We start from the raw sequence: 24,306 nt of genomic DNA, 5'->3' as shown, positions 1-24,306 counted from the left end.
TCTGTTTTTTTTTTTTTAATCACTGTAAATCCACATGGTGGATGAATAATGAATGGTGCGATTTTTAACAAACCGGCAACGGATTAGATTCTTGAAAACCCGCCCGGATTGTATGTGATGGCGGTTTCGGAGTAATCTGTACGGATTGAAACTGGAACAATTCATCAACGGATTTTACACGGCGGAACGGATTTTGCCGCAAAGGTTGGGAAATTCCGGGAAACTGATTTAGACAGTTCCGCCCATCCCTTGTATTAAGCACATATATTAATTCTTCAGCAAACCTCCATACATAGAATGTTTAAGTATATGCAGATAATATTGTCCTTAAATCTCTTACACGCTAGTTTGATCACCTTCTTTTAACAGTCTACTCTATAGTATATTTTCCCTGTGTCCTAACAAACATCTTTAAGAGTTTACACATTGTGTAGTTGGTGATATTGCCTTTTACTGTTGTTCACATAGGAGACAGTAGCAGTTGAGGTAGCCATGTGGGGAGGTAGTGTAGTTTAATGTTAATATTAATCCCTTTGTATCCTTTTGTGGTCTGCGAGTCATGGAAATCCATGACCACTTGGGCTACTAAGGGATTAATATGTAATGTAATGTGTAGTGCTTATAGTACTAATATTGTCTCACCTAATCCATGTTGGTTTAGATTATTTTGCCTATTTATGTGATGACTACACAAAAATCCAGAGGGAGCAGAGTCACCCAAAAAAAGAGAAAAGAAAATATAGTGTACGCTGTTGTATAAATGGGGAATGTATAGCTAGAATCTTGGTTCATTTGTCAGCCCACTTACAGGAAGATGTAAATGATATAGCCTCCTCCAAACAAACAGTGGCTTATCAGCTCCTTTCATGTAAAGATAAATGTAGATGTTCCCTCAGGGTAAAAAAAAAAAAAAAAAAGACAGTGTGCAATCCAATAGTAACACTTTAGTAGTTAGGACAAGTACTTCAGCTACTCACTCTTTGTACAAGTAAATTATCTGGCCAGACGAAAGTCAAGAGCCCAGGAACCCTGCACCTGTGATCAAAGAATCCTCCTCTTTTCATGCCTGATTTACTTGTACAAAGTGTGAGTAGCTGAAGTACTTGTCGTAACTACTAAAGCATTACTATTGGATTGCACTATGTCTCTTTTCTTTTTTTACCCTGAGGGAACATCTACATTTATCTTCACATGAAAGGAGCTGATAGGCCGCTGTTTGGAGGAGGCTATATCATTTTCATCTTCCTGTAAGAAGGCTGACACATGAGCCAAGATTCTAGCTATATATTCTCCACTTACACAACAGTGTACACTATATTGTCTTTTCTTTTTTTTGGGTGACTCTGCTCCCTCCTAGATTTTTGTGGCGTGGTGATTGAAGAGGATTTTCAGAACCAAGTCCTCACCAGAGGTTTTTGAGCAACTCTCACCCAAATATCTTTCACTTATCCACCTCAAATTATTTGCATTCTGTGTGAGAGTGCCGCCCAATATCACATTTGGTGTAACCTATATATGTAATGGCCAATATATTTGTCATTACATACATGTACATTGGTCATAACATACATGTATAGTAGTCATTACATATATACTGTGGGCAAGATAGGGCTAACACCAGCCCAGAGTAGATGATAAAAATGTGGTATTTATTGGTTCTGCCTCAGTTTCCGATAAATATCGGGACTTGATGTATGGCATCAACATGACTAAAACTGCGGAGTTTAGTCATTTTGATGCCGGACCCGATATTTTTATCGCTTGGGTTAAAAAATGCATTATTTGTAGCAGAGCAACGTTGATTCATTGTACCTTAAAAATAACACTTTTTGGGACCGATAATACGGCATTTATAGCATACCAGAGATAGGTGCAATAACTAAACTCTGGCTTTTCGATCCCAACAGGAACTATTGTAACTATAGATGTGCAGAAGTTCGCAAACCAGTTTAAATGTTCTCCTTTTCCAAATTAAAGAGTTAAAAAAAAAATCTGGCGAAATTTCAAGCATCATAACATTTTGCAAAAATGCAAAATTTCTGGAAACTTTTATTAACCCAAATTGAAGATATTCAACATCCCTAGTTTGGACCGATGCTATGGTATTTTTTTAACTTAATATAATAATATTATATAATAATATAACCTTTTTATATAAATCGGAGTGCTACTCTAATTTTGTACGTGTCTTATGGTTTTTGCAAGTCCAGCTCTTTATAGTATATCACACTCTAAAGCATATTGGAAATGATTCTGCCATTATAATATGATTCAAGTCCATGGACTATTTAGAGATATTGATGCATAGAATTATGTACACAAGAGGAAGAGACCTGTGAGATTTGGAAAGCTCTGTACACACTATTACTGTATGTCTAGCAAAAGCTTTCTCTTTGGTACATTAAAACAAAAAGGTATTACATCTTAGAGCAGCAATATGGGTTAACTTAAAAAAAAAATATATATATATATATATATATATATATATATATATATATATATATATATATATATATATTTATATATATATATATATATATATATATATATATATATATATTTACTTTTAATTACAGGTTTGAAGCAGGGGGTCTCCAGAGCTGAACTCCATTCATTTCAGCTCGGGGGACCCCCTGCTTCCAGAGATATTTACATCCGCAGTGGTGCAGGTATCTCTGAAGGTAGAGAAACCGTGTTCCTTAATTTAATGGTGGTTTAAAGGTCCCGCATCACACGGGCCAATAGGAATCTGTGACGTCATCCGGTGCGGCTTCCTATTGGTCCACGTGACCTGGACCTTTAAACTCCGTAGAGACACCAGCACCCTCCATGGAGGTAAGCACCCCTGGAGCTTAAATTAATGGGGTTCGGCACCAGAGACCCCTTACTTCAAACCTGTAATAAAAATTTTTTTTCAATTATCCTTATGCTCCTTTAAGATAATCCTACACTTGTAAAAAATCTCCTCCGGGTTGGAAATGCACACCTCCTATTATAATGTCGTTCAAATGTCTTGGTACATTTTAATTTACTCAGTTGAACCCATTACACATAAATAATTATGTACAGAACTTACTCTTTTTTTAATTTTGTAATTACTGCATGTGTTTGATTTGTTTAACAAAAATTCTTCTGCTCCGAGTAGTAAAAAAAAATTACTAAACTAAAACACTGAACTTTACAGAAAACAGGTAGTTCCTACGTTGGAGCTTTATAGAGTAGCACGAGATACTAAAATACAGTATGTAGCACGAGTTTGGCTAAGGGTTTTTTTTACACTTATTGTTCCTTTTTCAAGCCGATTGTGTCAAAAAGGTCGAAATATAATGAACACAATCTAATCTCATTCATGACCGAACAAACTGATCAATCTATCTTCAAAGATGAATAAATAACATTGTATGAGTTTCCCCCCTAAAAAGCCCTGAACATAACTAATGCAATGGACTAAATACTGTACTCACTTGATAAATGTAGATCTTCCATCCAATCTACATATACAGTAAGGCACAACAGGGCCTTTTCTAGTAGCTCCGAAGTGTGACAAACTGCTTCTAAATTGCCCTTCAGAAGCTTATTGGCATGCTTTGCTATTCTGTAAGCCCTTACCGCGTGTCAAAACAGCATCTAAACGGCTTTTTTCTCTGACAATATGATCGGTTTATCAAAAAAGCCTCAAACTCGCATTATTTTCCCACAACTGCAAGTCTCGTTATGCAAACCGCCTCTAAAACCATACTTTTTTTTTTTTTTAACACCACCTAAAAGGTATTGGTATTGCGAGTTACATCCAGCACCGGAAATATGGGTTTGGCTGAGGGACCAAACCCATAAGCAAAACCCTATAAGTCAGACCGGGGATGGAGTTAGCACCGCCTCAGCTCATTCCGCTTCTGAAGCAAGTACAATCCAGGTGGTTTGGCTATTTAAACTGGGCGGATTGTCACTTTTTTTTTTTAAAGCGGTTTAGAAGGGATTTGCAATAAAGAATAAAAATAATTCTCACATTTCATTCCGCTTCATAATAATAATAATAATAATAATAATAATAATAATAATAAAATAACTTTATCTATATAGCGCTTTTCTCCTAATGGGACTCAAAGCTTCACAGTTACAAAAAGGAAAAACGAAGAAAACATTTTAAGGTTATAAACAAGACCAAACACAAGGAAAGATACAATACAGAATGGGACGGCGCTGTAGCTTGTGAACAGGCCAAACTGTGCGGTTTGGCAATGACAAATTCGGAGCTACTAGAATAAACCCCTGTGTGTCTTTAAGTGGCTAAGGTATCTAATGCAAGAAAATAATGCAGTTCTACATTTTGGACAATTCTCTTTTAACAAATCCTCAGATCTTTAGTTCAGGAATGAAATAAAAAAGTTATTATTTTGCTTTCTTATTGTTTGATGTTTAATTAATCTGCTTAAATCTTTAAAACATTTGAGTTTCATGCGCTTATTTTATCGTGGCCTCAAAACAGAGACAATGAACTTCTCTTCAAGGGGGAAAAGTGGGATGTTGCCTATTCGGTGTAAACTCCTCTGTTTCACGATTCATTAAACCCCTTTTTCCCTGTATGCTATTGGACCCCACTCATTACTTTTACATGCATGAAGAAGGCAGAGGCCTGGCAGCAATTGAAGGAGCTTTAGAGAAGTATTTGTTGAGCTAAAGTGAAATATTCATATAAACCGAATTTAAGTAAAAGAGAGCATATAAATCAGGGGTGGCCAACAGGTCAGGTTTTAAGCTATCCCTGCTTCAGCACAGGTGGCTCAGTTAAAGACTGAGCCTCTGATTGAGCCACCTGTGCTGAAGCAGGGACTGATTGCCCCACCTGTGCTGAAGCAGGGACTGATTGAGCCACCTATGCTGAAGCTCAGATATCCTAAAAACCTGACCTGTTGGTAGCTCTTGAGGACTGGAGTTGGCCACCCCTAATATAAATAGTAGTGTTTTCAGCACAATATCGACACAACCTTGTCACATATTTTTTGAAAGCTTACTATTCTTAAAGATTAAATATATGTAGCAAGAAGCATTTGTGTACAAAAACAACAAGTAAGACAGGCTGTGATTGACTCCACGTAAATGCTGGTTTCTTTATATAATGATTAGGACAATGTGCCAGCTGAAATCCTCTTATTCCAGGTTGGGCACTGAAATATGACTGTATAATGAATGGTGGCATTCGGAGGGTACAGCTTACATTTAGTTATCTAATAATAGTTTTCCTGACTCTATTGCTATAGTAATGTGAAGTGATATATTTGAACCTGAATAATTAAATAGTCTATTTATGATAGCGGTTGATCCCTGATCCCTAATTTTGCCAGGAGGTCGTGACTCTTGGGTGAACCTTACCCTTCTCTACTACCTACTGATGTCCATTGGTGGTAAACTTAATGGGGGACTCTGTTGGCAGGTAGAATCTACCTGTTGCCAGGGAGCTAGGGACAGAGAGCTTTCGAGATACACTGATCTTATTCTTCTGGTGGTGTTACAATGGATAAAGCAAGAAAGGTTGTAATATCGCCGGAAAAGAGATCAGTGTATCTCAAAAGCTCGCACAAATAAAAGCATTTAGTTAGTCACAGAACGGTATCGTCTATTCATTTTTTATTATTAAGCTTGGCTAACACGGTACAGATATATATATATATTTTTTACATATATATATATAAATATATATATATATATAAATTTATATATGTAAAATATATATATATATATATATCTGTACCATGTTAGCCAAGCTTAATAATAATATATAAGCTTATATATATATGCTATATATGCCAGAAGTTAAATTAAGTTTTGTAAAATTCCACACTCGCCCCACAGAAGAATCTGACCCAAAATCCCCTAAAAAAAATCCCCTAAAGCTAATAAACCTTAAAAAAAACAGGATACATTTTATGGTGAAAAAGGCCACAACATATTTTAAACTTATTAATAATTTAACAAATATACAGTTTAAACCATCAGGCCTTGCCAACCACAACCAATACTAAACCCTCAGCCTTGTTAACCATATTAACCAGATAACCAAGTAATTTTACCAAAGGTTAGCAACAACATGAACATATATATCTATACCGCATAAATTAATTCAACTTCTGGCATATTTTGCATCTTTGAAATATATATATATATATTTCAATGATGCAAAATAATATGATCTTGATGAAAATATATATATTCAAATAATACTGAGAACTGATTGACTGTTTGATTGATTGGCTGATTCCTTGATTGGTGTAAAAAGAGGTCCCATGCTGATCTGCACTTGCTAGATGTGGAGAATGTATTTCAACAGGTGGGAGTTCCAGACGGAAATCAAACTGCAGTTCATGCAGCTACAGCGAAGTCTTATTTCTTTAACACCGTATATTAAACAACAGCACATTGTATAGGGGTGCCACTGCCAAGTGGCCCCTTCCGCGGGCAAGGAGGGGAAGATGGCACTGGGGAAGGCTGTGGCATCCATCTCCTGTATTTAAGAAAACAATATTACACTGAATCAGCGTTTCATTTGTGCGAAGATCTGCTCTCCTGAAACGCATCACCAAATCAACGTCACGCTTCTTCTACCTACTGTAATCCAGAACAATGTGGGGGGAAAAAGGGAACGGGAGTGAAATATGCTCTTCATAAAACGTTTTAATAAAGCATTTTCAATTCCTTTGTAGCTTCGGTAGGAAGTCATAAACATTGTTTTTTTGTGTGTTAATCTTCTCTGCCTCTTAAGTGAAATGTGACAAAGAAGTAAATGCATCAGATAAAAGCAAGACATCCGCACACAGAAATGAAAGAAGTAAAAAAAAAAGATAAGTGCAGAGGGCCTTACTCTTTATTTGAGAATTAAACAAGATTTAGTAGTTTTCCACTTAATTTAAATGAAAAGAGCCACTACCTTACATATTGCCCCGATAATGTAATGGACGGAGAAAAACAAAAAAGGCTTTGTAAAAGTGACACCTCCTAAAGTTGTTATGAAGAAACTTTTCCACTTGGTATCGGCTAACAAATTCTAATTAATGCAGAGCATTCCTTTACTGAAATCACTGAAGGCGTAACAAGCAGAGAGAGAGAGAGAGAGAAAAAGACATTAAGAATGCTGGTGATTGCCCTGTTAGAATTATACGAGTGAATGCCAGGGCCTCCTAACTTACTGTCTATTAAACCAGAGCTTTGAAAACGAAATGCAACCTACAAAAGCTGTCAATCTTCCTTGCCCCTAAAGCCTGGGTTCACATGGATTCAAGTGACAGCCCCCTCCCCCTGTGCACAATACATCAATCTGTCTCTCCCACAAGCACCCACAGCCCATTGTGTAGGCCGCAGGTGCCTATTATGGCACCCATGGCTGCCTCCCACAACTCCTCCCCTGAGAAACAGGAACTCGAGACAATAGAGCACTGTGGGAAGATGATGGTGGGTCTTTTAGGGTAATAGACAGATGGTAAAGGGTATGTGTGGTACTATAAGGTGGTTTTAAAGCACGTCTCTTAAGTTTGTAACTTTTTTTTTATTATCACAAGGAGAGTTAATATACTTGGCAAAAAAATTCTCATCTCACCCAAAACTGTTTCTAATCTTTAGAATGGCAACATTTTCTTTTTAATACTCTAGTTATATGATAATTCTATGTTTTATATTATGTAACACAATCAGGTATATTATATATATATATAGGCACTTTCACTTGTGTTTTGGTTCTAAAATAATTGTATGTTGGTTTTGCCAAAACGTAACTAGTTTTGGTTTAGGATTTATGGGGGGGGGGAAACTCCCTCAAAATAAGTAGGAACTGCTACAGCAGCACAATTAAGAATGCACAATGCTTTCAATAGGTAGACAATCACAAAACTATTAGGAAACTATGATAACAACTGAAACACTTTAAGTAATACAAAAAAATATTACGATGAGAAACACTTCGAGATGGGCCTTTGCCCCCAGTCTCGTGTGCTCTCAGTTTTGGTTCTAAATAATTTGTGAATTTGGGCTCAAAAAATCTTAAAGGTTTTGTGTTTGTATTAGGTTTGGCATGTGAGGTTCTGATTTCACACACTGTTTTTTTTGTCCATCTCATCTTTTTCTATTTTATTTCTATACTTTTAAGAGATTTGGGTACCCACATTTTTGAGTAAATAAGCAGTATGGATTCTATAGTTATTTTAAGTTTGTGTGAAATATATAGAACATGATTGATTCCTAGCTAAACACTCTAAAGAGCCGTACAAACCTCCTGTGGAATGGCATAATGTGTAGAAAGTACTTTAATTAACCTGTTGGATGCCACAAAAGCTAGCAATGCATTGTAGTAAACACATACTTTGCAGTATACTTTGTAATCTTATTCTTCCTTGAGAATGGACTTTATTTGTAAATACAGCATGTGGTAACCCAGCCACTTTATTGGGCAGACCACATGCTGTATAGCTACCATTGTGAGAACGAGGCCCAATTTACATGTAACCCCTCTACTTTTAGCTCTCAGACTTACAACTATCGCTGAGGCTGGGGCCTGAGTCCTTTGTCACTTACTGGGCCACACGGTCAGACGGCAGGAATAATGCAGACACTGTATGAGTAATTCTCTTAGTTTATTATACACTTATTAAACTCAGACACCTTGTGATCCTCAGCAGAGGATCACTACCCACTGTACACATATACAACACAATCCCCAAATAGCGCTGTGCTGGTGTGAGTCAGTGTCAGTGGTGCAGTAGCCACCCATTCCTGGGTATGTTGCCTTGTAATAGTGCCAGCACACTGTGGGAGCTCATGTTGTACTAAAACGCCTGCAAGCCTGTTCTTCAAATAGGTCCTTTGGTACCACTGTGTCTTTATAGCCATTCAGGGTTCCCACTAGTGGCGTGTGATCTTTTTTCCAAGTAAGTGGCAAAATAGAGATCCTATCTTGGATATTCTATAAAAAAAATAGTTATTTTTTATTTAGTCAATGGTCCAGCCATTTTACATTAGTAGATACTCTAAATACTCAGGATTGGATAATGTAACACCAGTGCTAACTCATTAATACTCAATCATATTCAACATAAAAGGACATGATCTCTTTTTTTCATTCTTAATGTTATTATAAACATCTTATACCCACACACATTTCCTTGGGTGAATACCAAGAATACCACCTTCTTAAGGGTATTATTTTATATTCATAACCATACGTTATGTATCTAATTTCAGTGTTTATTTATAAATTGTATAGCACTGTATCTAGTGCATCAACCAAATGCATGAAGACATATCTACAAAATAAGTGCATCTACAGAATATATCAGAGTATTTATCCTGATGCATCCAATTGCTTACTCACGTGATTATTCCACCATTACTAAATAGTGATGGTAAGCACATTCAATTCCATGGGCTAACCACAACACTCTACACGAACCACTGATACGTTAATCAAACTCATTTTTTTCCCAAGAACATCACTCACCTGAAGGAGTGGCTCAGTGAGTCAAGACACTGACTCTGGCACTGAGTTTGACGCAGGGGAACCTGGTTCAATTCCCTATTTCAGACATAGATTGTAAGCTCTACAGGGCAGGGACTGTGTCTGCAAAATGTCTCTGTAAAGCGCTATGTAAAACTAGCAGTGCTATACAAGATCATGCTATTATTATTTTAAGTTTGTGAATATCTTCTCGTAAAGAAATAATGACAGCAAGAAATAATATGTTACATGTAAATTCAGTACCATTATGCTCTCTAAAGACTGTACAGAGCCTGTGAGACCAGAATCATGGTTTTGAGGAGTCTGTGCCATATACTTATGTGTTGTTCCACTAACTCTTATACCATGCAGATCTGTGAAAGTCTTAGCAACATGTTGAGCATTAGTTGCTGTATTCTGAAAAGCTACACTTCACAAATGATTCCACTGCAATAGTAATCGAGTACACTCCATTCCAGTAAGAAACATTACGTATTTCCTGTATTGTTTTCTATGTAAGGATATTTAGGCGTTTATCTACCATACATTGGCTACCAGTTTATTTCCACAAGCAAAACTAGGAGTTTAGCTTTTATTTAGGAGTTTGGCTTACTCTGATTCTCTTGACCGAGGTATAAAACTGTTAAATGTCACTATATCACTATATAACCATTGAAAACATTAAGTATTGATCTATCTCCCATTAGAAGGGCGTATCAATAAACAGCTTCACTAAATGGTACGATTTAAAAGACATCACAGCACTACACTACTACCACTTAGAGGCCAAGATCTGAATAACCAAATACATTGCTTTGGGCTCCTGTTAAATTGCTCATAGAAAGCAATTGTGTTTTTACAGAACAGTCAGAAATGCCCCTATATACTCCATGAAATAGCATAAAACAAAACATCTGTAAAAACTCACAAACCCCGATTCAAGCAATGGTAATTCTGAGACTCTACACTAAGGGGTGGCTGAATATTTGTGCGCTTCTGTATTTACTACAGTATGTGAGTGACATGTTTTATTCTTAGTGTTTAATGAACAAGAATGTGCTCAGTTATTTGGATATAATACCATGATAACATAGTTACACAACACTAACATTATCACACACATTTGACAGCATAATATCGAAGGCACCCTGTTTTCTCTTAAGATGAGCCTACTCATTATGTTAAACATACATTTGCTTTCCATTCTATAAGCCTAAATGCTACATAAAGGTCACTACTTTGTAAAGGTCATACTTAATATGTCAAAAATCATCTCCAATAGAGATATTTTCATGCCACGTCAGAGGCTGTCCAGATAATCCACTTCTTATACAGTACCCAAGGGGAAAAGTGCTTATATTTTGTAGCAAAAAATGTAACAAAAACAGCAACCCAAAAAAAATATATGTTTTTGCCAAGTATTAAAAGTAAAGACCATCTCAAAGTTTCTTAAAATATGGAATCCCCGGATTAACTCGTCCTAATAACAAGCCAGAGTCCAAAGGTGAAACCCAGGAGAAGCAAAATCCCTACACCAGAAGGATAAAACAATAAAAAAAATGTACATTTAAAAAAAGTAGAAATGGACGGTGTAGACGGACGTTCACAGAGGTACACAATTTGGAAACGTTTATAATGTGAAATTATAATAAGGCTTTATTGTGCCTTTTCCTTTTCATCAGGAAATCAATCCAAACACGGGGGGGGGGGAACAAAGCTTCTATTCACTTGGGAGTATTTCTAGTGAAACACTATGCAATAATTCACATCTCCCTTAGTCAAGCATTTCTCGCAGCCCAAAACATATAGCATGAACTAAGCAGATATAAGCAGTCTCTTAAGAATAAAAGTCTTATCTGTTTCTTGGAGGGAAAATCTTCTCACTTCCTGGTTCAGCTTCAGGTGTAGCAGTTTTCCCTGTGTCTTGAAATCAGCTCTGCTGGGCAGAGCTCAAGACTGGTCATCTCCAGAGATCTGGATTTCTTTTGGTCAGTCTCTCCTGGGACTCAAGAACCTCTGCTCTGTCTCTCCAAAGGTCAGCTCTCAGTCAGAGCTAAGGAGAGTCACTTCCTGTCTGAACAGACAGGTTTTTGTAAACAATCTAATCAGGCAGGTGGTATTTAGTCATTAACTACCACACTGCTAGATCAAAGGCACATTACTGAACAGGGATAAGTCCCCTGTTACAGGCGGAATTCAGCAATTCTGTCCCTCGTGCCATAATCTGTTTGAGGATTGGGCAGTAAAAAATCAGTGCGAATCAATCCAAATCCGTCTATGGATACAATCCGGATGAATTTTTAAGACTCCGATCCGCGGATTCCAACAATCTGTGGCCGGCTTGTTAACAATCCACCCACTGATTAATCCATGTCTGGACTTTTAGAACTCCGGCCACGGATGTCCGATTGCTCTCTAAAATAAAATATTTTTACAAATCTGAAACGGCGGATTTGCCTTTTTGAGACTGATCCGCGGACGTCTGTGGACCAAAGTAAGCGGCGGACCCAAATCCGCAGAAAACAAATTGCCTGTCTCTAATTAAAAGCCCGTGTGCATTGCAAATTCCAACCCAGAAGCAGATGGCATCTTCTATACCGTAATTTTCACAAAATGATGGTGAAAATGTCTACTTTCGCCCATTTCCAAACCATGTGAAGATTTGCGCAAATGCGAAATTTACGAAGGAATTTAGAAAAAAATTCACGAATAAGATATTCTCACTGGAGACTCAAACATCGTGTTTCTTAGAAAATATTTTAAAATTGGGAATACAGATGAATGTGAATTTAATGACATTGCCAGTATCAAGAACATGGACAAAGTCGGGACGGCACTCCGCACAACGCCTCTCTAAGGTCGTTCAAAAAAGGGTGAGAAAGGACTTGTACATTGAGTTATATACATAAGTAAACTTAATTTATATGTGGATTAAATGTAAAGAGCAAACGACATGATTAAGCTGACACTGATACTCACTTTGAAGCAAGAAGAACCCTGATTGAATCCCGTGTCAAGTACTTGTAACCTTGGGTGAATCGCTTTATTTCCCAGTGTCTTGGGCGCCAACATTAAATTGTAAGCTATAGGGGGCAGGTTCTTCATATTAATGTATAGTTCTGTGTCAAGAAAATATTATAATTATACTCACATACTTACAACCTCACACTTACTACAACACACACAGGCAATAAAGCGTAGAGATATCAACTACATAACAAGAGTATGCAGTGAATTGTTGCGGTCTGCAGTACTTAACAAAACAAAAGCTACTGTAAATATCTCAATATTTATGAAAAAATGGGAATTCAAAATTAAATGTGAATGAAAAGGAATCATAAAGCAGCAATGAATCTTGTGAAGTTAGTTTTTCACCAGGTTAGGATTCAGGGGTCTTTAATAAATAGGCCCCACTAATTAGTAAAATCACAGCTTTCATACATTCAGAGCAATGTAACCATGAGAAGATGCTCAAGGACATAAGAAAGAAAGAAAGTATCACTTATATCAGAGCCACTTGCACACACAATGCATACACAATTGGATATGGAGGATACAGAAAACACTGACCTGTTAGGAGAAGGGAAGCATGACCCTTGGCCATGGGGACAGAGCGATGTGTGAGAGGGGACGGTTGAGGAATGGAGAGGTTATTTAAGGGGTTGTCATTGTTGAGAAGAGTGGATGTCAGAGTGGCCCAACGATTGGTTGAAGCCAGCATTGTGGACGAACCAGCTGCTGCTGGGCTGATCCCAGTCTGCTAGGTTCAGGTAAGTGGAGCAGGCGGTGGGGGATATGGCTTCAGGTAAATGTTTAAGAGGGACGTAGACTTGTGGTGGTCAAAAGTGACACTGCAGCATCCATCCCCCGTTCAAGGGCTCACCGCCAGCACCGGGCAGTCAGCTGTGCAAATCTGAGGAGTCAAATGGCCTTGGTATTGGAGGAGTGTGGACTGGTCAATTTTCCCCATTTGATTACATTTTGTGGAATGTGAGGGGACCAACGGGATGCGCTCTTGGGTCAGGGCCAGGTGCGGCGGGCCTGGGGGTGTACTCCGAAGAGGGACCACAGGTGGCACAAACCATGATTGCTCACTGGGTCATGTAGTGAGGGTGAGCATAAGTAGATTCACTGGTGGGGCTACTTGCTGACCAGGAGGTTGCTGATTATATTTAATAAAAGGTTGTGGCCATTTGTACCAAACCAAGGTGTCTGTATTTATTTGGGTGGGTTATGTCATGGGAGACCAGCACTTTTAACACCTTTCTGGGATCACTCACTAGGCAAAACAAGGTAGTGGAATAAAATGAGGTTTATTCGGGTGAAACCCACGTACACACAACGAATATACAAAAAACAGGAAGAATACACAATTGCTGGGGGTCGTAGAAGAGAACCATGTCAGCGGAGGAATGAAGTTAAGACAGCGGGCGGTGGCGGAAGCAGGCAGGAGAAGATCATCAGACACCGGTCAACTTCCAGTGTTACAGCGCGCTCCTCCCCGGCCGTTCTCCTATGCCGCTCTGCTCCTGCTCCTCACACAGGGTCTGATCGTCTTCTCCTGCCTGCTTCCACCGCCGCCCGCTGTCTTAACTCCATTCCTCTGCTGACATGGTCCTCTTCTCCGGCCACCAGCTGTCTTCCTCCGGTGCCGCTCCTGTAGTTTGCAGTCCTCTTCTTCTGCCGCCGGTAAGTGAGAAGGGGGGGATGACGGTTAAAATGGAGTGTTAGTTAACAAAAGTCGTGTAACCGAGACTCTACTGTATAGTATAATCATTCTATACTATATATGCTGATAAGAACAAATTTTCAGTTTAGTAATACAGCTCAACCCCATTATAACGCAATCCGTTACAACGCGAATCCGCTTATAACGGGATGCAAGCGTTCGTATTTATGAATACCTTACAACACAATTATTGGTGTCTTAAATACTTTATTATACGTGTAGCCCTGTTTCCTATTGAATACAGTACGCTACCAATGCTGTGTAACCTGTTGGTTCGCAGGGACTGAGCCTCCGCCACGGAGAGCCTGGGGCAGCTGTATGAATACGGATAACCTCTTACTTGGTGCAGCACCTCCACCTGCGATGGCTCCCAGCAGAGTGGAAGTTGTTCCTCGCAGGACAATAATATATCACACACACACAGCATATAAAAGTAACCAATGACTTTACTAACGCAACCATGACCTTGCATATCATAAACAGGTGTCCCTCCCTAGAGGAGACACTATACTACCGCGTCTCGCAGGACGCGACCCCTTCACCGTGTACCCACACCATGTCCAGTTCCCACACTCAATATTGCCCCACCCCCAAAGTGAGGTATATGTGTGTGACTGCGCAGCCACTATGTTCGGATATGAATATATGTATATAGTTGGTGCACTTGATGATATTACCTGCCGAGCGCTTCACAAAGGATCAGAAGACGAAGGACTTCCAGGAATAACTTCCGGGGCGATCCCACCCGGTTGGCTGCTACTGTGCGGCCAAGGTCTGAGCCCAGACCTCTGGTATGATAATGCAACAGTCTCTGAATGTACAACTCTCCTGCTGATGCTAAGGGGCTGTGTCCAATCTGATGGCCAGTCCCTACCAGTCCCTACTTCCGCTTCACTCTACGGGGACTCAGGGCCTAACTGGGCCGGGGTATGTGGCCTAGTGTAGGGGCTGTTGGCCTCCCTACACGTAGCGCTCCTCTTCCTTTCCACCTCCCGCTCGGTTCTGACCGGTGTCCTCCCCTGCGCAACCATCTAAACCTTCCTCCCACTATTCCAGCCGCCCTATAGGCTCCCTGGCGTCACCTGGTCTCGCTATGGCTGCTGGGACTCGTAGTCCCGTGCGCTCCACCCTATAGGAGCAGCTCCTCTTTTGCGGGCTTTCGCAACCTCTTGCTGCGCATGCGCGACCTCTGCTCCCTCACCACCTCCACGGGCTCACCGCGCATGCGCGAACACCAACATGGCGGCGCCCTACTAATCGGGTCACTGTGGAGCCTCCAATGTACCGAAGCACTCCCTATACACTGCAACCTTCCCTATTCTCCCAGCATGCGGAGATAAGGGTAAGCCTGGGGGACCTGGCTACATACAATACATACAATTGTACATTATTTCTAACGTGTTCCGCTTATATCGCGATGTGATTCTTTGGACCCCAAGCACAGCGTTATAAAAGGGTTGAGTTGTACTATACAACTAAGTAGATTAGTTATTTCACACACCATACTATACTATTATTTATACAGTTCTGCATGGCTTTCTTTACAATTTTGTGTTAATATTATATATTAAACTGGTTGATATGAAATAGCACAAATCTAAACTGCCTAATAATCTTAGATCAACTATTTTGTTTGATTGATACATGGATTTGTAAGGCCCGGATACACAAAGCTCAGTTAAGTAATATAATATTGCGATAACCAAACTTAATATCATGTTAAGACTGAAGGTGTTGCTTAAAAAGACAATAACATAACGTTACACCATGTTTTCTCCTGTAAAGGGCATAGCATTAACTGTAATGGATATTAGGGATAATGACATGGAATTGATAAGGAAATTACATAACACCATAACATCGCATAGCCACTAAAGTTTTAAGAGTTATAGGATTGAAGCAGGGGGGTCTACGGAGATGAACTGTGTTAATTTCAGCCACGGGGACTCCCTGCTTCCCATCATACCTTCATAGGGGGTATCAGTAGCCACTCTGGCTGGGCCATGTGGGATTACTGGCATGGTGACCTAAATGTACCACGTCACGCGGGCCAATAGGAAACAGTGATGTCATCCCTTGCGGTTTCCTATTGCCCATGTGACCGGGACATTTAAACCTGCAGATCTGCTACTGACACCCCCTAAGGAGGTATGTATCTCAGAAAGCAGGGGGCCCCCGGAGCTGAAATTAACTACGTTCAGCTTGTTCTTCAAACCTATTTGTTTTTTTAAGTATCACCATGTTCCGCTGCTTTAAGTTTAACGCAGGGACTTAATGATATGTTAATTAGATAATATCTAAACTTGCTGTTGCTAACATCCAGACCATGAAAACATGACTTTTGCAGTGTCTGGATGGGTGTAATGACATGGTTAGGCATAATTTAAAAAACATAGCGTTATTACCCTCTCCTCTCTCTCTCCGTTTCAGCAAGAGCCCTATTTTGGTGTCTGGATAAAAGTATTGCCAAGACAGAACGATAATGCGAAGTTATGCTACGATAATGTGACGTTAAGATTAATGCTAATGAGATGCCGGACGGACATTGTTTTTACATATACTTAGCTTTGAGGTTACTATGTTAAGTCAGGGAACATCGTAAATAGCCTATATATTAAATATGAGAATAAATAAAATACATATTGCGCATGACAAATGCTGCATGGCAGTTCAAGGCAGAAGTTGGCAAAATAGAATGTTTAGGGGTAAAACTAAACCTTATTTTGAAATTATTTTTTATATTCCAAATGTCTGTTTGTCTATATTTAAAATATTTAGGTGGCAGCCGTGAAATTAGTCCGCTGGGTTCAGGTAATTTTTTTATTTGTGCAATTGAAATAGCACGGGAAACCTGCTGCTTACCCAACATGCGTCCACATCATTTTCCATAGATGCCATAAATAAGGAGAATAAGGAAAAGATATTGCAATAATTCACACCTCAAAACTATACATTGCAAATTTGTGGGACAATAAAGAACGCACGTAATCAATTATCGACGGGCTTTTGGGAAGCTATCAATCCCAAAAGCTGCCATTACCTCGTGGAGACATATGCTTCCTGAACTGAGAAGGATAGTTAGAAATGCAAAACAGTAATAACGTGGGTGGAAATGTATACCATGACGGAGTGCTGGAGAGCTCAACAAAGGGTGCGGAAAAAGTAGTTTTTCGACATTCCATTTCACTTCCATCATAGGCTTAAATCTGCAAAGGTGTGGGACCTATGTTCACTTAAAATTATTTTTGTTAGCTGAAAAGTGTAGCAGAGTTAGAGTTTTATTTAGCTTTATTCCACGTATAATTGTTCTTTAACGATTGTATACATTTAATGTACATTGACACCATAGCATGTGACCTGCCATAGCTTTCAGTAAATATTATCATTGAATAATGTTAACTTGCACCTGTTAATTAGAAGTGAAAATGTTGCAGTGTTTTTATGCTTGAAAACAAGACGCAATGAAGTGAGTGTGTTTAAAACATGACAAAAACGCTCCATTATACTGTACGTGCATCTGTGTGTCTTTCAAAGTTCTCCCTCTATGGACAAAATACGTTATAGGGAGTTAAAAACTGACAAAACTCCTCCACGTACAGTAAATAAAAATACCACTTGTGAGCACATTCACATCTCATGCAACCCAGATATTCGCCATGATCTCTTAGCATATAGTGCTTCCACTGCAGGCAGGGATTCTGGGTAATGACATGCAAATGGTAACATCCATATTTGAAAGGAGGCTGAAGACTTAGCCTTACAGGACTTTCGGAATCTTAACTTGCTATTTTTTATTGCACACACTTTTCAATTATTGCCTGATAAGTAAGGATGGGCATCTGTGTTTGGGTTTTAAAAAATGTAATTGTTTCCTTTCGGTTTGGGTATAAAAAATGCTAGTTTGCCAAAACGATGGAAAAAATTCCATTTTTGTTTTTTTAAATTTTGTCAAACTCTCTTGGAAAAAAACCTAACCCGTGGATGAGTCTTTCTTGGGTTTAGCCTTCTATTTTCATTTTTTTGGACGGTTTGCCTTGCAGTTCGATTTCAATGCCCACATTCGTGAAGTTCAGATTTCGAACTCCCAAATGTGTCCTTCTTTACTGATAAAAGTATGCATTTTGTACACAATCCAGTAACAAAATATATATTTTTAAATTGTTGTAAAAGTGTTGAAAAAAGAAGGAAAGTTATTAAAAGATGCTAAAAGTGACACACAGGCTCTTGTCCACAGAGGTGTGTTAACTCAGTGCTAATAACAGCGCGTTGCCAAAATCATTAACAGTCCATATTTTCTCCAAGATTTAAGCTAATTATATCCGAAATAACAGTCGAGAGAGAGAGACAAAAAAAATCACTTAATGTTGTATTATTGAGCTTTAAAGATACCCGTTCACATAAAGAGCAGCAAAAAGTAAAAAAAACTATATATTTTTGTTTAATAAATCGTTTCTGTACTATTAGATAATACTATCTGCATTTTTTAAACTCCTAGAGCCATTTTTAATGATTTAGTTTCATGCACTGATCATCCTTTGGTTTCTACAGCAACCATTTAGAAAGTCATATCTACTTCGTCTTTTGAAACAAGCTGACACAAACCTTTTTTTTAGCTCTGCCCTTTGGCAACAAAGTATCACAAACAGATCTGTTGCTGTGTTCCAAACAGCAGACTGTCTATGACTCTGAAAGCTGCTACACTTATTAATATAATGTTACATATCAGCTGCAGCATTTCACAGACTGCAGCACAAAGTTAGAAGGCGGCCATTTCATTTTGCGCACAATCAGGATTTTGACAGATTTATAACAGTAGCACCAAACAATTGCCAGCTTAGGTAAGAATATAGAATTATACATTGTAACCAGCTTTACAGATACAAAGAAAGAGGGGAATGTAGTATTGCTGCTTTAATGGGGGTTAACTAAAGTTAACGCCTCGTTAAGTCAATAGCGGACCTCTGTTGATGATGACCTTGGGTTTTGTGTGCTTCTTTGCATGTTACCCAGAACCCTCACCTCCAGTTTAACCATTGGATGGGGTAAATGAAGTAGGTTTTGAGAATCTGTGGGTGGCATGCAAATGCACTCAATTTCGGATGGATTCTTTAAATGCACCAGCGCATTGCGGAATCCGCAAATTGGCTTGTTGATGAAAAAAAATCAGAAAAAGACGAGTCGCCCTTCTTGAGATTAATTCACAGAAATCCGTTGACCAAAAAAAACAACCAATCGGCGGCAGATCGAAATCCGTCCCCAAAAAATGTGCCCATCTCTACTAGCTGCACATTACAGTCTCAGTTATCACATTCAAAGTGATGAGTCCAACAACACAAAACAGCTGTTCATGGTCGGATTTCCTGATTATGTAATACCCGAACCCAGACTTTGCTGGGCAAGATTAGATTGTAAGCTCTTCGGAGCAGGGACTCCTTTTCCTAAATGTTACTTTTATGTCTGAAACACTTCTTCCCATTATGTGTTATTTGTATTGTTTGTTATTTATATGATTATGTCACATGTATTACTGCTGTGAAGCGCTATGTACATTAATGGCACTATATAAATAAAGATATATATACAAGCTATTTAATAATGTATTTAAAAGCTGTAGAAAAATGCTAAAACTTACATGCATTGACTGCAAAAATATTAACTAAAGACAATGATGTGTAACGGTGTACTTTATTTTGGGGTATAGAATGCAATATGTGAGTGACCATTACTATTGTGTATCATTTATCACTGCAGTTATGACTGATAATTCTAAGGAGTGAGCTTACCGGAGGCAACTTTTTGGGCACGGTGGCCTCTAAACGTTGTTATCTTGTGAAAGAACACTCCTTACTTCCCATATTTGGAGATACTGTCAATCAAAATGTTAGGTTCAAGGTGTTTTCATGTCTGTTTAATTTCAAAACACTGTCAATTTTCCACACTATGACTATGAATGAAACAGTAAAATCTCAACACCAGTCGTTTCCTGTTACCTTGGCAGGCAATCACATGCCTCGTGCATCATCCGGAGTACCGTCCTCACCCTTTAAATATCTCACAAAATTGCCTGCAGTATGCAAAACATACTTTTCCTGTAGAACTGCTTATGTGATTACAGTGATCTATTTTTTTTTTTATTACAGACTATAGTCAGTAAAACAGTTTATACGATATTAAATAACTAACTAAATAACTACATTAGGGTTAATACAAGAGATGGGCAAATTTGGGGGGCGGATTTGGACCCGCAGCGGATCGGTCGGTTCCTTTGGTCCACAGAATTCGCATTTTGGCGTTTTCAATTTTTATTACCAATACACTCCACGGATTCCGCAAACCCGTGTACGGATTTGTAGAATGCAATACGTGGGTTCGGCAATCCGTTGGGGGATTCTTAAGAATTCCACCAACGGATTGCTTAATCTGCGGATTGGATTCTACAAATCCGTCAACGGATTGTATCCAAGGGCGGATTTTGATGAATCCGAGTGGGTTAAAAGCGATCAAATCCATTTACGGATTTTATACCGCAAAACCGATTTTGTCGGGAAAATCCTCGAAAATCCGGAAAAACGGATTTGGACTCATTCGCTCATCTCTACTTAATACCACAACATGCAAGTGCCATAAATTAATAAGAGTATAAAGACAGATATCTTGACATATAACTTGACTTCTGTATATTTAGACCACAGCTTTATCTAATCATAATCATAGTGAAAAGTAGTAATGACTCATGACAATCAGACTGATACTCCTACAGTTAATAAGCTTCCAAAATCAAACGCCATCTGCCTCTTTGTCTTGGGGTCCCAAGCATGGCCCTAGTGACCAAGTAAAAAGGAAATTTTCAAGACCACAATCCAAACAGACTGGAACAGCCTCCCCCTACTGGATACCACAGATCTACACTAATACTTATTCAGTTGGTCAATCTGAGGTTTCCATCTACACATATTATGGCACACTATACAACAAATAACCTTCCAAAGATAGAAGGGAAATCTTCCCGGAAAAGTAGCACATGATCTGCAGCATATGTTCCCTCAGAAATTATACATCATTATCTTTATGTAATCTTTTAGCATTTTATACATGCAAGTTTTAGCATTTTTTTTCTGGGTTGGGAGACGCCAGCATTTGCAGACAGCCTCGAGCAGATACCATCTACAAAGCGTTCCATTGATGACTGCAAATTCTGCTGCCGGCACCAGGTGGCGGGTTGCAGGACGTAGTATCATCTCTACCTGTGATCAGGTTATTTCACCAATGTGCCACTTTAACCGGTTTGTAAGTGCAATAGATTTGTTTCTTATCTTTCCCTTTTTTTATTCACGCCCCAACGCTCCTCAGGCAGTTTCGTCGGAAGTTCCCCCAGAAGCCATGACAGGATCGTCCGGAGTTCGATCCTCAATGGGGGATACTGTGACGGATCAGGGGACTCGCGCTTCCCAGTGTGTCACTGTTACCTCTGTTCCGTCTGCCTCTAGTCCTCTTTCCTCTCTACCGCATCAATCTTTCCCTTCTTCTTCCCGCACCCGTTCCTCTGTGGCGCACCCAGACGCGCGTACAGGTGTCACGCGCGTTTCTCGCGTCTCTCCATTCCCCCAGCCTCCACATTACCTTCTTCCTCCACCTCTCCAACCCTGTCGCCTTTCTTGGCGAGCGCTCCCACGGTGCAGCGACCCTCGCGTTCCCTGGCACACACGGTGCACGCGCATCAGACCCTTACAAAGGGCACGCGCACACGCTCCAGTTATCTGCCTTCCCAGAGCTCTAGTTCCGCCCCCCATGGCTTACAAGCCATATTGCTGTGTGTTTTCCCTGTCTCCTCCCCTGCTCTTTCTGACCTATCCCTGCAACCTCTCACTCAACCCTCTGCTCCTCCTTTCTTCCCCATTGGTTCTCCCTCCTTTATAACCCCTGTCTGCCCTCTAGCTCATTGCTCTTCATAGCTTCCTGTGGCCCCTGTGTGTGCAGTCTCTATGCTTTGCTCTCCTGTTTGTTTCAGCGCTGGTTCCTGTCCCTGCTTCTCTTTGGATCTCCCTGGCTTCAACTCTGCTTTGAACTGGACTACTCTGCTTTCCCCTGCCCTCGAACCTTGCTTACGGATTCCACTACGCTGCCTTCTCCAATCCTTGAACACTGGCTTACGGACATCACCACGCTGCTCTCTACTATCCTTGAACTCTGGCACACGGACATTACTACCCGAACTCTGGCACCCTGGACTTTGCAAGTATACGTTAACCCTTTCTCAACAGGCCCGGCAACGCATTACCACACTCCGGGCATGCCCTCACTGCTGTGGGTGCGTGTTATAACCTTACCCACCTCAGTACTGGGGACTGGCCAGGTCTGCGGGCATATAGGCGTTACAGGAACATGAATAGTCTTTTGGAGTCAGATCTCAGATGATAAGTGCTGCATGTGGTAGGGATGAGGAGCTTGTTCAGATAGGCTGGTAGCTTGCCCAGAAAGTATTTCAAGGCAAAACAGGAAAGATGAACTTTGCACCTAGACTCAAGTGATGACCAATCTAGTTCTTAGAGCATTTTGCAGTGATGTGTTATATATATATACATATATATAAAATGGGAGACAAAAAGTGTGTACCACATAGCGTAATCCTGTGTTTAAAATGTATTAATAAACATTTTTTTTAAACCCTAGATAGTGAGAAAAAGCGCATGTAGAAATAAAATCTCATGATGAAGTGGTGTTCAATACAACCATCACATGGTGATCTGCCACAAGTTACAGTCATCTGCGATGTTCCCGGTGCAGACTGAATGAATCCGCAAAGAGAAAGTATTGACTGGCAGTCAAGATGTAACAAAAGTCTCTTACCACAGCACACAAACAGCTGCGAGCTTCCTCCGAAATTCGCAACAAACGCCTACATGATTTATGTAACACACAAAAAAGGGGCAGTCCGTGTTATGTTATCAGGTGAGCATTTGCTGTGTTAGTTGCGTTTTTACCCTCAAAGTTGAGAGACAGCCTATGTCCAGAGGGGGCTTCCCAAGCAACAGCCCGTAGGCATAGTCGCACCAGCCCCATTGGAGGATCTATCGCTGGCTCTCACCCAGAAGGCCACGTACTGGCAGGCTGTCCCAAGATGGCGAGGCTGATAACAGACAGACTAGTACCAGGCCGGCCAGTGGTCCAGTGGACATGAAGCACTACCAGTGCTGTAGGACAGAGGGACAATAATAATTGACAATTGATCAGCGGAAATCCGCAGTCCAATGGAACCAGTCGATCTGTGGCGGATACAAATCCACCCCAAAAAATCACCCATCCTGAGTAGCCAATAATACAGACACTGATGTTTTCTCCTTATGAGCTAAGCAGTGAGGGTTACATGCCAATAACGTAAAGTTAGGTATGTCTTGGCCTTACTCCAATCCAGACCCTAAAACTGTGTGTAACCCATCTATGGGATTACCATGGCTTTATGGGGTTAACTGTGTAACGCCCTTTTCCCATTACATGATGCTGGGGTGACACAGCAGATGTTAAGCCCCACCCACTTATGCCTGGAGACAGTGACATCAAGTGATATATAAAAATGTGTATGTATAGACAGAGGGAAGTTTCTGAATGCCAGATCCCAAGAGGAGAAGAAGTAGTGGGATCTTATTGTGAATAGTGTAAATACGTTCATATGATTAGTATAGGGTAAGGATCCCCTATTAATGTTTTATAGAGAGGGTTAGTACCCTGGTTAGGTAGCATCCTACAGAGATGGCTCCCTTCACCATTGGGGGTTCATGGAGAGGCAGTCTATGCACAGAGGGGACTCAACAGGCTGTAGTCCTGATGCATAGTCGGACCAGCTCCATCGGAGGGTCCATAGCTGGCCTCACTCCAAGCTGCCACAAGGTGGTACTCAGTGCCAGAGGGAAGGGCTCTTATCCCCGGAAAAGAGAGATTAGCACCAGGCCTAACAGGGACCTATATGGAATGGAGTTCTACGAAAGTCACCCCAAAGAGTGCTTCTGTAGGTAGCCAAGGGAATCAAGCCTGAGCACCTCCCTAGTAGGCTGAGATAGAGGCAGCTAGGGAAGTAAGTTTCAGACAGCATCAGGATGTCTAT

Source organism: Ascaphus truei, chromosome 16 (genome assembly GCF_040206685.1).
Source record: "Ascaphus truei isolate aAscTru1 chromosome 16, aAscTru1.hap1, whole genome shotgun sequence".
NCBI lineage: Eukaryota > Metazoa > Chordata > Amphibia > Anura > Ascaphidae > Ascaphus > Ascaphus truei.
This window is presented reverse-complemented; position numbering follows the sequence as displayed.